Here is a 13,715-nt window from a genome sequence, read left to right as displayed (position 1 = left end):
GGCTCAGGGACCTTCAATATTGGCCGATTTTTGTTTTCTATATGCAATAAAAAATGTAATGCTTTTAAAAAATGAGAGCTAACCTTTACCCGAGAAAGGTTACATTGCTGATACTCTGCTGGTGGCCACTGTCTAACTCAAACACCTATAATACTGGCATTGCCTAGGAACTCAGTTTCGTCTATTTGGGAGGCAAAAGACTTTTTTTTTTTTTAAGATTTTATTTATTTATTTGAGAGAGAGAGAATGAGAGACAGCACAAGAGGGAAGAGGGTCAGAGGGAGAAGCGGACTCCCCGCTGAGCAGGGAGCCCGATATGGGACTCGATCCCGGGACTCCAGGATCATGACCTGAGCCGAAAGCAGTCGCTTAACCAACTGAGCCACCCAGGCGCCCGACAAAAGACCTTTGATAGCAAGTCATTAGAGTGTTGGCAAACGTATTTCTGCTGTACAACACCAGGCCATGTTGTCGTTAGTGGGAAAATAAATATTCAGTCAGCGAGGGCTGCCCAAGAAGTTTCTAAAATGCCAATTGTAAAGGACTTAATTCAAGCAAAACTTATACCTAGTAATAATTGCTTCTTTCAAAGTGAACTCAGGGTACTCACTGATCAAAATGTATACAGCTATCCTTTAAGGACATCCACAATTACTGTTGTCATGCCTCTAGTTAGGCAGTTCAAATTGCTGAAAACTTTGGTAATGACTACTTGGCTGTATTTGAATGAAGGTCATTTGCCCCTCCATTCACAGCTCATACAGTGCCTTTTGTACACATATCTCGGGGTCCTTTACAAAGAACACTAATCAAGACACAAAATAACATTGTGGCAAATAATCTTGTCACAAATTCCATTACACAGTAAAAGCTAAATAAAAAATAACAGCTTTTCTGCCTATATTTAAAAATTTATATCACTTAGTGTCAAGCAATTCAGAGAAGAGAATTCTACAAAGAAGAGGAAAGTGACAGGAGGAGATCCATTAACTCACACACACACACACACACACACGCACGCACGCACGCACATTCACACACACTTCCACCAAATAAAAGTGTTAAGAATAAACCTGCAAAATTAGCAATTAGGGATAGGATTTTCTACATTGTTAACATTTTTTTTTACCAAAAAATTAGATAAATTGATAAGCTGACTACTCTGAAATTACTCTGGGCAAATATATTCTCTGAAATTTGACAATAACATACTATCTCAATTTCAATGTTTACACAGTTAAAATTCCTGTTGAACCTAGCTAGCTTATGGCCTGCTAAACAAGTTTAGGTGCTTTTGCTTGTTTAAGAAGAAAAGTATGAATTATTCCCATCCCCATCTCTTGGGCCTGACAAACACCCTTTGAAATTCCATAACCGTCTAATCCATAATTTCTCAAAAATGTCTGTATTTGCTGAGTAATTTTCAGTGGTTCTCAAACTCAATTCTAATTATCATTCCTATTTTATAGGTTAAGAAAACTAGAAGTTGCAGGAAATGAGTGACATTAGCAAAATAGCGCATGTAGGAATTGGCCAATTACTATAGCACAAAGAACACTAATTGATTTTGCCTGAGACAAATATTTTGATCAATTCTTTTTCCTTCTCACGAAGGCCCACTCCATTTAGTCTCTCACATATAATTCATAGGTATTAATTTGAAGGGAGCACTTAAAAAACATTACCTAGCTCATCATACCTTAATAAATATTAGATAATTACATATATAAATGACCTCGAAGAACTCACAAAGACCTAAATTCATTCACACTGCCTGTCTTCCTACATGCCCTCTCAAACATACCCACACCCACTTTGCTTTAATAAATATGTGTGTCCTGTGCCATCATGCTTTCTTTTGAAAACATTGAGGTGGTGAGCGCTAACAGAAAAAGATAGATTTTCATGTTTACTCACTCCCATTCTTTTATTCAGTTAGCATTTAAAGTTTGTCTAATGCACACAGTCTAGCATCATAGTAATTAAGAGGCAAAGTCTGGAGGCAGATGTCCAGAGTTTGGATTTTAATCATATGACATCTGGCAATTTAATTCACCAGTGTGGGCCTCAGTTTTCTCATCTGTAAAGTGGCACCCACCTCATAGGATTGATGTGAAGATTAAATGAGCTAATCCATGTAATGTGCTGAGAACGACTTGTACATAATACGCACTTGATAAATGTTAACTATTTATGTCACATTCCAGGCCCTGTGCTAGACACTGGAGATGCAGTGGTAAATAAAAATAGGCACGGTCCATAGCCTTGATAAATATTCAGTCTAGTTTTTGAGCTTTATGCACTATTTCCTCTTATTAAGATATATTATAAGGTTGTTATATGACAACAAAAAGACTTTATCAATGAGGGAAAACTGAAAAAAAAAATCGAAGTTTTATCTATTACTCCTTCTAGTATAGATAAAATTGTGTGGCAATAACATTATCAATTTTTCCAGGACAAAATTATGTTTTCAGCATATTTTGTGATTTATTGATTACCTTAAAACATCAGTATTAATATTTTAAAATATCATTGCTAATGTTTTATATCAGAAAGTTACCTATTTTAAGTTTGCGATTTTAAAATATTTATGTAACCTTAGTTTATTCAGAGCAATACATTCCCCTTACCAATGAATCTCGGTCCATAAGATGGAAGACAGTGCAAAATGAAAAATGGATTTTATGCAAAAGAAATGTACTTTTCAGGAGGTTTTTCTTTTTCTTTTTTTTTTTTTTTTACTATTTATTTTAGGAACGTTTTTATGGATACTTTTCTTTTTTCTTTTTCTTTTGTTCTGAAAATCACAGAAAGGCAACAGGATATTCTGAAGGTCTATGTCCGATGTTGCCTAAACGATCTATGGTGTGGACTTAAGTTTGCATAGATGTCTCACTAATCTGGAGCCAAGAGCTAATATGAATATAAAAAGAATCTGAAAGCTACAGTGTCCACAGGTCTCATTTTGAGTAGGTAAGAGTCTTGACCTATGAATAATCTTGAGGATTGGAAAAAGGAGCTTTCCCATTTAATTTCATTAACTGTTGATCTTATTCCCACCTCCTATCACTGATTTCGTTCCATTTCCAGAACTATCATAGAGATCACATTACTGAATCCTGGAGACAGGATGTTGCACATCTAATATATTGTATAATCATTGGTGTTTGAATGGAGAGTGTATCGGGATGATCAAAAGTGCCTGTAAAATTGTAATTATTTATAGCCAAGGGCCTCATGTTATTTGGCTTTAATTTTGGCACAGTACTTAGCACCAATCGGGTTAAGAAAAGATACATTATTGACAAAGATGGTGACAATCTCCTGATTGTCTCACTCATCCTCAAGAGCACTAATGCTGGACTCTATGTAACTATTTGTTTAGGGCAGTTGGAACTTTGACCCACTTTCAATCTCAGTAATATGAACTGGGGTGTAACTCAATGCTGTATGTAACTTCCAAGCACCAAGCGCATGATCATAAAATGGATTAGGATTGCTTCATAAAGAGAAAATAAATACAAGGGAACAGACCTTCATTTGTTTGAGTCTCTATGATTTGTTATTTTTCATAAGCCCTTACACTTAATCATTTTACCTAAAAAAATATAAAGAAAAGAGAGAAGTGGGGGTATTTTATCAATTTCTAAAAATAGAAGAATCCAATCAGGAGACTGATAAATTTTGGAGGACACTGAAGCCTGAGATTAGAAGTTGGACCAGGGGTTTCTAATGTGAGCTTTACCAGCTCTGTTATCTTAAGACTTCATTCTAAAACATACTGTGTTAAAAATATATGTATGTATTTGCACACATACACACACACACAGTGCATATTCAAGAGACTTTTTGTTCTTCTCTAAGAACTGGTTTTCAACTAGAAAATATGGTATCTCAGACCATGACCCTTTACAAGCTGAAGTAGCCAACACTTGGCAAATCATGACCTGGATACAGTTGGCGGCCCAAATGGCTCCTACACATTTATTTAACAAACCTCATATGTATTAAGTACCAATCGTTGACAGATTCCAGAGATATAGGAATAAAATATATAGGACCTCATAGTCCAATGTCGGAAACAAGTTTACAATTATTAGATAATGTAGTACAAGGTGTAACAAAAATAGATGGCAATAGCTTTACATCTTGTGATATGTTGTCAGTTGAGTCTGAAAATACAGAATACACAGTTTGGAAACATCACACACACCATATTCCCTCCATGTTCCTAGCCTCCACCATCAAGTTCTGCCACTACCTTTTGTCACTAATCATATCGTCCTCACTGAAAAGGTAATCATATTATTCTGACTCATGACTGATAAATTCATTGTGATATATTGTATTGGCAAGTCTGATACATTCCAGACTCTTGAGGCTGATGCTATCTTTTTCCCACATAAAAGCTTTGTTTCTCACAGAGAAATATATGGTTTAAGCTCTAATGTTTATGTCTCCTATAATGATACATTTGTTGCAGTACTCTACACACACACACACACAGACACACACACACACACACACACACACACACACTGAGATCTACACTTGCGAAGGTTCCACTAATATCCTGGAGTACTTACAGAGTAAGTCACCTGAGCTAGGGAGGCTTTCACTGCTTCTTCAACACCTTTTATAATAACTCTTTCAACAATGTCAAATTAGATTGAGGTTAAGAAAGCTGTTTTGGATCAAATGACTCAGATTAGGAATAAGTAGTTTTCCTTCTGCAAATAATCAGATACATAAGTAGTGTTAGCAACAAAATATATCTCTCCAAGATTATTCACGTACAAAATAAATAAATCTGTAAGATTATTAATTAATTAATATTACCCACAGGTTGCTCTCACCCTTAGAGATATCCAGAGATGAAGTTTTTCTTGATGCTGACAAATGATCACCTTATACTGTTTACTGGAGATCAAGAGTTCTAAATATCCAGAAGCTTTAGGGCAAGCTCTGTGACATGCTACTCTAAGTCAGAACTAGATTAGAAATGAAACCTGGGTTATAATGAAGCAGTGAGAAAATTAGGAAGGTATCCCATAACACTTGAAAGGCTAAACTTATGCTTAGAATGAATCCAGTCCCCAGTTGTAGACAACCAAGTCCGGCCCCACCCTTAGAGGGGTTCATCAAGCCAAATTTCTGTTGTGTGCCAACCCTGAGATGATTAGATTGCTTCTACCTGCCCAGTAAGAAAAACTGGGACACCAGATCTGGCATGGCAGTTGGGTTAGAAACCTACTGAGGAGTCAGAAGCTAAGCTACCAAATGATTAAAATTGCTTCTCACGGGCATTATTTTCCAGTGTTTCATCAATAAGGAAGCAGGTGCCTCTGTACTATTTCACAGGGTGGGAATGCTTTCTGGAGTTAGATTGTCAAGAGCTGCTTTTTAAAATAGCAATACTCTTATCATAGTAAAACTTGCCTGCTGAGTCAAAAGGAAAGTTGGCCTCATCTGCCTCTAGAGCCCAGGAAGAATTTAAAATGTAAAGATGCCTGGCATGATTCCAGCTGTTGGCTACCACGGATACTTTTAAATATCTACTCTTTTATTGATCTGAAAGTATATGGATAAGCAGGTATACACTATAAATGGAAAACATAAAGAAGGCCATCTTTAAAAGTCCAGTCGACTAAAAGCAAACATTAAGAAATCTGTCCTTTTCTTCTGTCCACCCAAAGAATCTGGTTTCACTAGACCCCATGACAAGAGAAACACACGCGTGCGCGCGCGCACACACGCACACACACAAATGAGTGCCAAGGCATATCTCATTTCTTATAATGATGAAAGAAGAGAGAGTTCCAGAAAAGAAATAACATTTCCAATGAGGATATGAAATCTAATGCTATTTTGATATCAAGACTACCTTTCTCTAATCCCCACTGATTTTTATTCAGCTCAATTTGAAGCTATCGTAGAACTCTGTTTTAGGAATCCTCCTCACTCTCAGCAAATTAAATTAGGAGGGATGATACAGTGGTCTGTAATGATAAATGACTAGCCTGAAAACATAAACTTGATAAATCCCAATGGAATCTTTTAGCACGCAATGCATAGAATGTGTCAGAAGAGGCATATGCTTGTGTGATGTTGGGGTATGTTAAGGATCTGAGCGTCAGACAGATGGGTCTACGTGTGTGTGCGCCTGTGCGTGTGTTTAGGTGGGGTTCTCCCAAAGTTATCTGAGTAAAAGTGAAAATTCAAGAATTTTCTAAGAATTATATAATAGTTACATAAGACAAAGCAGAAGCCTAGTGCAATTAAGAGAAGCCTATATGTAAACAGCAACGAGTTCTTTCACTTGACCAGACTATGGGGATAAGAGGAAGGTGGAGTTCCCTATGAGACGTTTTTAGTAGGTCATGCCAGATAGTGTGGAAAATAAGGAGAATTCTTTACACTTCAGGAAAAAAAAGATTTCACAAATACATAATAGAATATATGGTACACAGTGTACTCAACCTAATGTTCCAAAAACTGTAGGTATGTATAATAATTCTGTGATTTGGAAGCTAAAGAATGAAGTGAAAACTGCAGTTAGAGCTCACTTTCCCAGGTTTAATATAAAACTTACAACCTGGGAGGAACAACACTATTTGCCCATTCCAGGTGTTCCCTGAGAGGCAACGAACTGTAGGAGGTACTAAAGAAAACAGGGAAGGACTAGAAAAACCACCACCATCAAAACCTTAAAAAAAAAAAAAAAAAAAAAAAATTCCTAGTATTCTCTTTCTTGGGAGGGATAATTTGTCCTTTGGAAAACGGATATTAGAGTAGTCTTAAGAACCCATTGCTCATGGTCCATAAGTTATTCCTTACAAAGTAGAACTCTCTAGGCATCGCACAGGGGCATTTGGGGGATGTCTGCCTCCTTATAGGGGGACTGAGTGATAGGACCTAGGCTGTGGAAAATCCCAAGGGTCCGGCCTCCAGGGCACCTGGGCACACTGATGGTCCCTTCCTGGAAACATCTCCCCTTTCTCTCTCACTGGTTCTGACATGTCATCGGTGAGAAGAGAGTGAAGCAACTCTTACTTAGGTGATTAGTTCTTTCATGCCTAAATTTCATTATTCTGTGAGTGTTCTTGCATGTTCATCCAACAAATGGTTTCACAGCCAGGAAGGAGTCAAAGCAGCCACACCACCTATACCCACCAATGAATCCTCCCCTGTACCTGACCAAGTTCATAAGTTTCTTCTTTTCTCTACTACATATCCACACATTCTATGGTAATTATGCAAAAAAGGAGTCTGCAGAAGGAATGATAAGTTCAATGGATTTATTAAAAAACCCACATTAGCCTTTTGGAAACAATTTGAGATACAAGATGATAAAAATCAGAACAGAACAAACTAAGCAGAAATATTTTGGGAAAGACCCCCTCTTCTATTGTCATAGCTACCATTTCTTCAACAATTTGAGTTGAACTAATCTAATTAACCACAATTGCCAACCTAAATTTCTAGGAAATTCTGTCCTTGGGAACCCAAAGCATTCTCTAAATGCATTACCAATGTATTTTTACGTGTGACATTAAACTAGATGCTCTTCTGAATTGGAAGATGTGATCCAGAAGGTCTTGGGCAAATAGAGGCTTCAAGTAGCCTAAGAATGCAACTAGGTTTTCTCCAGATGTTGAATGAAACCTTATATTTAATCTAATGAATACTCATGTCTTGAGTTATTCCCAGAATGACATTTAAGTGGTCTGCAATATTTTGGTCAGTTTATGAGAAGGTAGATATCAACTGGTTTCTGAGAGAGCAAAAAGAATAGGCTGACTTTTTAAAAGCATATCTTACAATGGTAGTTTGTTTTCATTTGTTGGGTAGCAAAAATCCCCTAAATTAGCAGAGATTGTCAGTGAAACACCCAGTATGCCTGACAACTGTGCATAGTACGAAAACCCAATGTCAGTCATGTTATCAAAACCCCAAGATAAAAAATAAGCTTCAGAACTCATAAATTCAATTGTTGATGTACTAATGAACAAGAAAATTACCAATAAAGGGGGCACTATATTGTAATATTCAGTAATATTGGAGGATTAAGCGCAAAGTAACTTACCACGATCTTGATCTTATTGTATAACAGAGTCAACTCCCTCTTTAGAGATTTATCAGTTTTCTCCAGGCCTCTGCGTAGCCTAAATGGTTCTGTAGTGCTATATTATTCCAAACTTTCCTAATAGTATTCAATGCAGTGTAATGTAATTTAGGCGTGAAAGAATTGATGTACCTAGTAAGAGTTGCTTCACTCTCTTCTCACTGATGGTATCTGATCTAATAGGTGGAGAAATGTGCTGAATTGTCACAGCATACATTTCAATGAGAAAAATCACTACAGCATAGAAATATTTATGGAAGTGCTGACAACATATCAATTAATAATGCTGCAAGATACAAAGAATATTCTCTCCTTTACAAGTTGAGAAAGAGCCAAGTCAAGTCAAGACTTAATTTCATGCAGCCTCTCATATTGCAACACAGCAAGTAATTTCACCTCTGATGGACTCGGCAGACCTGACTGAGATTTTGCTAATAGCCGGAGTGAAAATGAGCAACGAGATAAACCATGTCCTGTGTGCTCCTGTCTACGTAAACCAGAAAAGTAGTGGAGGATAGTAGTGGATACAAAGCATCTTTAACTTAGGAAGAAAACCTACGAACCTGGAGAAGTAGGTACCTCTGAGGCGGGATACCACAGAGCCGGCAGGGGAGCAGACCTATTTTCACTGTCTACTTCTCTGTCCGTCGTCTTCTTCTTCAGCCGTGCATGTCTATTAACTACTTAAAAAATACGCTTTTTTAAGGAGTGGCTGGAGAACAGATGAAGAATAGGTACATCATGGAAGAATAAACTAGCAGGCTATTGAAGAACTGTTGTGATTTCAAATGTCAGTAAAAAAGACAGTTTATTCTGTGGCCTACAGACAAAGTGATTTATGCGCTATAACAGAGATGGTATGTATAATGACTAAACATGACTTGATAAAACCCCAGTACTGCCATTTCTTAACCGTCTGTCCTTGTTGGACAATTAGCATCCGGGTCCTCATCTGTAAATGGGTGTGATCACACACATGTGCACGTGCCTCTGCATGCAGTGGGGGAGAGGCAGAGCGTGGTCAGGACTGACTACGTGGCGGGGCGGTGGGGGTTTTACTAAGGAGTGGATATCCCCTACTCTATAGTAAGGGAACTTAGACTCTGGTAGCCAGATTTTGAAAATGGTCAGTTTTCTCCCCATTTTAAAAAGTAAACAAGGGCACTGAGATTTGACAATCTCTCTGCCGCAATATTTCCTTCCTGTACAGTCGCTCTTTCAGCTGGGTTCCAAAGCTGCTCCGTCGATGATACTCTTCTTCAGTTGTAGAAATGCTGAATGCTCTCACATGTTTCCATGGGAAAGTTATCCGGAATGTTCACTGTTTATTAAACTTTAATATATACATTTTCTGGTTCACTTAAACTTTTACCAACATGAAACCTCAGCAAGCTGGCCATCAGCCCTGCCCCCCACCCACATTTATTAATCTTAGGTCTCCTTCCAAAACCAGCTAAGTTTTGACCCATTTTATCTATACAAGCAGCCTGTAGTAAAACCTCCATCCTCTTCCTGTTTTCCGGTGCTTAAGCCAGCTCTAAATCCATCTGGAGGCCAAAGAGATTCCACCCGAGTTCATGAAAGAGAGCTGTTCCAGCAAAGCCTCACCCAGTCTTTAATCTTAGGAAAGTGTACCTGTTACCCCAGGTTTAAAAATTAAGCTGGGGATGCCTGGGTGGCTCAGTCAGTTAAGTGTCTGCCTTCGGCTCGGGTCATGATCCCAGGGTCCTGGGATCGAGTCCCGCATCGGGCTCCCTGCTCGCCGGGAAGCCTGCTTCTCCCTCTGCCTGCAGCTCCCCCTACTTCTACTCTCGCTCACTCTCTCTTGCCCATGCTCTCTCTCTCTCTCTAGCAAATGAATAAATAAAATCTTAAAAAAAATTAAGCTGTACGAGTCACACTGTATCCACCAAGATGAAACAGGCAACAGATTGCTTTCGGGATGAGTTTGCTCTTTCGCAGTTAGCTCCGCAAACCGTGTCGCAAGCTCTACAGTTGCGTCTCTCCGGCAGCAAGGCCGGCCGGCCGGCCGGGGTTTGCAGGAAGGTACCCCTGGAAGGCAACTGAAAACTCCCCCGTCCAAGCTGACTGCCTCCTGTGTGCAGTGCTTGCACCAACAGACTGGCAAAATGAACTGTAGTTTTGTAGAGTAATTCAGAAGATAATTGATTATTTGCCAATAGTCTGTTTTTGAGTTGCCACTTATTATTATTTTTTTCATCCACTCCAGGGACACACTTTCAATTTCACAGTCTTTTGCACATTGTGGACAGTGGGGTTTAATTTCTTAAAGGAAAGCACACATTCTGTTTCTATTACCGTTAGACTTGTGGCTCTCCAAAGAGCGGGCAGGGGAACCTGATATCCACGGGGGAAATGTCTAGCTTCACATCTGCAGACTCATGCCAGCCTAGTGTTGGGGCTTCCGAGCTGGGCAGGGGATTAAGCAAGAGCCTCTCTTCACCTAAGAAAAGACACTTTTGTATCTCACAGTCTTAGGTGTTCTGTCTGAGGGGTGGTAAACATTCCTGAGGATACCGTTCTGTAATTGTTTATGGATTTCTTCCCTTTATTTTACTGTTAAAATAAGAGTTTCTAGCAGAGTTAAGGAAAAATTCTTGTCAGGAAACCGTTGTTTTCCTCCTGCAGACTAACATTCCTGCAGGCAATGCAGCAAATTAACCAATATAAATGTTTCCTTCAAAACACAGAAATCTTTTATCTATTTAGGAACAGATCACACAATATAACATGCTGCACTATTTCTATTAAGCCCAAAGATGACAAAAAATTGAAAAGAATAAATCCATTATAAAGAATTCATATCTGCTGCTTTGTGAGCAATCCATAATACATCGTATTGTGCAAACTATAGGAGATGATGACCTAACAATACAGAATGTAGAGAGGGCTTTTGACAACAGAAAAGCATAAGAGAGAGTATCATTTAATGGAGAGAGGGGAAAAAAAATGATCCTGGATTCTTTTTCCTCCTTTATTTGTTGTATCACTTTGTAAAACCTCTCTATGCCTTGCTCTCTTCATCAGAAAAATGAGACCTATGGTTTTATTTTTATAAAGTGCTTTAAGATTTAGGAGCACCCAGAATGCATTATAGGATGAAAGTCACCATGGTACATGTCACATGACTGCAGCAGAAAAGGATCTAGGGACCAAAAGCAAAACATGAATCAGCAATGAACACTCATTTTGTTTGTTTAAAACCCCAGGATGTGCAAATATAAGTCAGAACTGAGGTTGACCCTCTCTCTTCCTTTACAATCACACATTACTCTATCTGGGTCTGGTTTTAGTAGAAAGTCTAGTAGAAAGAATATGAACGCAGGAAGGGGTAAAGGGCAGGGTCTCTCGGAAGCAAACCCCAAGTTACTAGAGGTGTCGCCAAGGGCTACACGAACTCAAGCTGAAGCCCTTCAAGGGCCAGAGGTGGACACTGATGCACTTCCCTCTGCTCCCATCCTCAGCTTATTCCTGTTCCCAAAAAGGACGAATCAACAAAAAAGGAGCTGTATCTTCCAAAGGTCCAAAGTTACATGGGTTTTTAGGACCACAGGAGAGTCGGAACTGGGGATAATGTGCATCATTACATTGAGAAGTAGGTCAAGATGGTGTACTAGAAATCAGGTGTTCTAGGTTCCGATGCTTAGCTCAACATAGACTCACTGCAACAAACCAAACTCTGCGCACCTCTGTTTTCTCAACAGACATCAAGGGTGAGAAAGGTGGGGCCTTGGTTTAAAATGCTCTTCTTCTAAGACCTAGTATTCTGTTACTCTGTGAGTGCATGGATAATGACTGAAGAACTGGAATCTATGTTCTAGTAGGAAAGGCTGAAAGTCAGAAGGTAACTTTCTCTTGGAAATAATATCCTGGCATCAGAATGACAGAAGTGAGGAAACAAAAGCAGAGAAATTGTGGGCAATCACACGCTTAGCTGGTGGCAAAATCAGGACATGACTTGGAGATTTGAACATGAAGTCTGATATTTTGTACCCTGCAGTGGATTTCCTGTAAATCCTCCAACTTGAGAAGTCTAAAACTACGCTCACTGAAAAAAGGGGAGTGGGGGGGAGCAAGCACAGTGACTCTCTCTGTCTGTGGATACATAGATAGATAGGTAGAGAGATATATAGTAGATATCTATGTCCATATGTCTAGATAGATTTATATAACATATAATCACTCAATATATATTGTATTTATCAAATGAATACTATTCCCACATAAACCTGTTCTCCTTTTTCACCCTCTGTTTTTGGTTAGTGTCACCCCGGAGGCCCAGGATCCAGAGATAGAAACCCTGGCCTCATCCTGTCTCCTCATTTCCACTGTGAACCACTTTGCATTCCACAGACTACCAAATACAGCAGACTTTACCTGGGACTTCTTTCTCCATTTCTGTATTCTTCTTTCCCAACATGTTTGCCTCATTCCAGCCTGCATCTGTTGCCTCACCTCTGCCCTCCTGGCCTCTAAATCCCTCTGCCATACTATAGCTTAAAAAAAAAAACAAAAACAAAAAACTTTCTAAAATTAAAATGTAAACATACTTCTTACTGGCTTAAAAACTGTCAAAATTCATTAGTTTACCCACAGGATGAAGTCTAACCTTCCTAATGGGAAAATCCAGGCCCTTGCTGCCCATGGGCTGCCTTTCGAGCTCGATTCCCTCCATTCTCCATGCACATTCCATGCTTCAGCAAAAACAAATGCTTACAGATATTCCCCAGGTTCTGTATACCACTGTGCCTTGGCATATGCTAGTATCTCAGCCTGGAAATCCCTATTCTTTTCCCACTGCTTATGTGAAATACCCCATTTCATCTTTTTTTTTTTTTAAGATTTATTTATTTACTTCAGAGAGACAGAGAGCATGAGCAGGAGGGGCAGAGGGAGAGGGAGATAAGAATCTCAAGCAGACTCCTTGCTAAGTGCAGAGCCCAATGTGGGGCTCGATCCAGGACCCTGAGGTCATAACCTGAGCTGAAACCAAGAGTCAGGTGCTTAACTGACTGAGCCACCCAGGCGCCCCCCACTTCATCTTTTAAAATCCAAACAAATCATATTGGGATTCCTCCAACTCCACACTTGCCCTTCCAAGTGCTTCTGTATTTTGGATACGCTTCCACTGTTTTGTTCTTTATGCCTGTACTGTAATTGGTTATTTGTATGGCTCACTCCCTCACTAAACTGAAACCAGTGAGGGCAAGCAAGCATCACCATATTCTTAGCACAGTACCTGGAACATGGTAGTGTTTATGACTATGCATGAATGAACAGACAAGCAAACATTCATTCACTCAACAACTGTTTCACTAAATGCCTCACAAAGGTCAGGGAAAGAGACAAAAACTCCACAAATAACATTTAAGAAAAGTCTCTGATGGAGATAAGAACTAATCAGATAATTAAACTGGTATGATAGAATAGAAAACAACTGGGTATCTACATTGGTTCTCATGGTCAGGAGAAACTTCTTCTAACTCTGAATGACAAGAACTGTCTCATATGTTTTGCCAAGAGAACAGCTATTGTCCTGCTGGATTAGCAGCCGCTCGAACTGAGG

The sequence above is a fragment of the Eumetopias jubatus genome, unplaced genomic scaffold, assembly GCF_037043125.1.
Source record: "Eumetopias jubatus isolate StellerSeaLion01/CBP00866 unplaced genomic scaffold, mEumJub1_p1.0 scaffold_3, whole genome shotgun sequence".
NCBI classification, from domain to species: domain Eukaryota; kingdom Metazoa; phylum Chordata; class Mammalia; order Carnivora; family Otariidae; genus Eumetopias; species Eumetopias jubatus.
The sequence above is the reverse complement of the archived record's forward strand: the minus strand, read 5'-3'. Positions refer to the sequence as shown.